A 3,844-nucleotide genomic window follows, 5' to 3' on the forward strand; every position below is an offset into this window, starting at 1 on the left:
CAATGATTTGAAACGTCGGTTTTGGTGGCATGGTATGAAGCGAGACATCTCCGACTTTGTTTCGAGATGTTTAATATGTCAACAAGTGAAAGCGGAACATCAGGTGCCTTCAGGATTACTTCAGCCAATCACGATACCCGAGTGGAAATGGGATCGAGTCACAATGGACTTTGTATCCGGACTGCCATTGTCAGCAAGTAAGAAGGATGCGGTTTGGGTCGTGGTAGATCGATTGACTAAGTCGGCCCACTTTGTCCCCGTACGTACGGATTTTTCAATTGACAAATTAGCTGAATTGTACGTTTCTCAGATTGTGAGATTACACGGGGTGCCTATTTCCATCGTGTCGGATAGAGATCCGAGATTTACCTCGCGATTTTGGAAAAAGTTGCAATAAGCTTTGGGTACCAAGTTGCATTTCAGCACCGCCTTTCACCCCCAAACCGATGGTCAATCCGAGCGGATAATTCAGATACTTGAGGATATGTTAAGATGTTGCGTCCTCGAGTTTAGTGGTTTATGGGAACGGTATTTGCCGTTGATTGAATTCGCTTACAACAACAGCTTTCAATCAAGTATTAAGATGGCACCCTACGAGGCCTTGTACGGTCGTAAATGCCGTACACCATTGTTTTGGACTGAGCTCGGTGAAAGCAAGATTTTCGGGGTGGATTTGATTAGGGATGCTGAACAGAAAGTGAAAGTAATCCGTGAAAGTCTGAAGATAGCCTCCGATCGTTAGAAGTCGTGACGCGGACTCAAGCGTAAGGATATCGAGTATCGTGGGTGATAAAGTGTTTCTCAAGGTATCGCTTGGAAAAAGATACTCGATTCTACCGTAAGGGCAAGTTGAGCCCGAGGTTCGTTGGGCCATATGAGATATCCGGCGAGTCGATCCGGTGGCATATCGTTTGATTTTGCCCCCGAACTCGAAAAGGTTCACGATGTCTTTCACGTTTCGATGCTTTGACGCTATAGATCCGATCCATCGCACGTGATTAGTCCATCGAAATTGAAATTCAAGCTAATATGAGTTATGAGGAAGAACCGATTCGTATCCTATCACGAGAAGTGAAAGAGTTGTGAAACAAGCGGGTTCCGCTAGTAAAAGTGTTATGGCTCAAGCACGGATAGAAGAAGCTACTTGGGAGACCGAGAACTCTATGAAAGAGCGATATCCAAACCTATTTACCGGTAAGATTTTGGGGACGAAAATTTCTTAAGTGGGGAGAGTTGTGACACCCAAAATTGACCCTAGTCGGAAGGTGGTCTCGGGACCACAAAACCGAGGCATAAAAATAATTAAAATTTATTTTGATGCCTATAATATGTGTGTGCTCATGTATGACATTTTATGATGATTGATTTAGTGTTATAAGGGTGAATTCCACAAGAAAGGACTTAGTAATGAACTTTGAAAGTATGATAGGAAATGTGTGATGACTAATTAAAGCATGCATGCAAAATGATGGACTTGCATGTCAAATTCCCCTTTATAGGTGGTGGCCGGCCATGACAAGGAGGATGGGCTAAACATGTCATGAAACATGTTTTGTTGGTGCATTAGGGTGAAATAATAAACAAAGGTGTATGGGTGATAAAAAATGAAAAAAAATGTGTGTGAGTGTGGTAATCCCCCCATTGCCGTGAGTTGTAGAGAAGGAAAGAAAAAATTTTGTTCATCCTTTCTTTGAGCCAAAACTAAGGAAGAAGGAGGATTTTTGCTTCATGCTTGGTTTGGAAGAGATCTAGAAGGAGATTTGGCTAAGTTTGCATCAAGATTAAGGTATGTATGAGGTTGTGTTAGGAGTTTCATGCATGTTTTGGTTGCTAACTTGATGTGCATGTTAGCCATGACTCAAATCTTTGTTAAGCCATGGAAATGGTATTTGGCCAAAGTTGTTATGGTGATAAAGCCATTGCATGCTAAGTGTGAAGCTTGATGATGATGCATGCAATGATGGATTGTCTACTCTTGAGTAAGATTTTGAGCTTTCTTTTGTTTTATCATGATTGAAGTTGAAAAGGAGCATGATTGTCATATTCGCCATGATGCATTCATGAGCATGGTTCATGCTTCTTGCATGTTAGTTAAAATTTGTGTTTTGGATGGCTATGGACACCTTGAAATTGACCATGCTCATATATGTATATATATGTTTGCACATGATGTTTTGGTTATGAAGGAAGTGATGAATAAGTTTGTTTAAAGAAGAAGATGTTGAAGAATAATTGTGAAATTGTAAGCACATTTGCCTAGCACACATATGAGTGCTTGATGCTATATTGTAAGTTTTGAGCTACAATATGCAAAGCATTAACTAGTAAAATGCATGCTGTTTTTGTGTGGTATTAAGTGCATAATTGGCCTCAACATGGACAAGTATATTCGGCCTTGGGTAGCCTATTGAAGGCCTTAGCTTTTCCTTGATGCTCGAATAAATTGTATTGAATTGCTTGAGGTAGTATAAAATGTGCATGACCATTGTGTATTCAAGCTAAAGGGTGGCCATATGACCATTTAAATTCCTTGTCATATTCGCCATAAGCTAGCACAATGAGGTTTTGATAAATTGAATTTGTTTGAATTAGCTCAAGAGCTAAGAGGGCCACAATTGGACAAGGGGAAGGAAAAAGTAATCGAATAGCCGTAAAAGCCGTTCGACAACATCCGAGGTAAGTCCTCAAGAAGTGACCTTACTTGAATTATGTGGAATGAAATATGGATGTATTGATTATTGATTTATGTGTGTATGAGTATTCGAATGATACCCGGCTAAGTCCCAAGGCGATTATGTTAGTGATTATAATTGTGTTTGAGCCTTAGTAACGAAAATAAATATGTATGTCCAATGATTATTGATGTATGTGTGCATGAGAAATTGAATGATATCCGGCTAAGCCCAAGACAATTATGCTGGAAATTATAACCGGGTTAAGACCAAGGCAATTGTGCTAGTGGCTACATCCGGCTAAGACCAAGGCATTAAATGCGAGTCATTCTATCCGGCTAAGACCAAGGCATTTGTGCAAATCGTGATATCCGGGTTAAGTCCCGTGAGGCCTTGGTGCGGGTTACCATAACCGGGCTATGTCCCAAGGCGATTGATCGAGTAGCGACATCCGTAAACTCGAAGGTATGTGATTTGAAAATTATAAGCTTGCTGGAAAATTTCAGCTAATGCACTTGTGAAATTTCCCAATGACAAGGTAAGTGCGGTGTGTGCTTTATGCTGCGCTAGGAGTAAGAGCGTGTGAATATCCGCTCCTATGATGGAACGAGTTATCGGCCTTAATGAAGCCGTTATTTGTGTATGAACATAAGAGTTGGGATGGTGAAGTAAGTATGATTATGTGAATGTGTATTAATGAAATGATGCATTTAACTATGTGAATGTATTGCTGTAATTAGAGTTGATTATATTCCTTGAGACTTACTAAGCATAAAAATGCTTACTCCGCTACTTTGGCTCTCGTTTTCTAGATTTCGCTCGATAGCAATCGGATTCGGGATCGTTGAAGTCGAAGTCATCCACACTATCAAGCCCCCATTTTGGTATAAATTCTTGGTTGAACTTGAAATGGCATGTATAGGACTACCCTTGTTGGTTTAAATATGTTATGATGTATATGTGTACGGCCATGCGAAAATGGCTCGTAATAGTGAAGTATCAACTTAAACTATTTGCGGTTTGTATATATATATATGGTGACATGATGTGACTATGAATTGAAATGGGAATGTTGGTCACATGATCAGCCATTGGCATGGTTAAAATGATCATATGTGGACCTATGTAAGGCAAGACTAGTTGGTTCATGGAGACTACAAAATAGGTAAGAC

The sequence above is a fragment of the Gossypium arboreum genome, chromosome 9 (assembly GCF_025698485.1).
Source record: "Gossypium arboreum isolate Shixiya-1 chromosome 9, ASM2569848v2, whole genome shotgun sequence".
NCBI classification, from domain to species: domain Eukaryota; kingdom Viridiplantae; phylum Streptophyta; class Magnoliopsida; order Malvales; family Malvaceae; genus Gossypium; species Gossypium arboreum.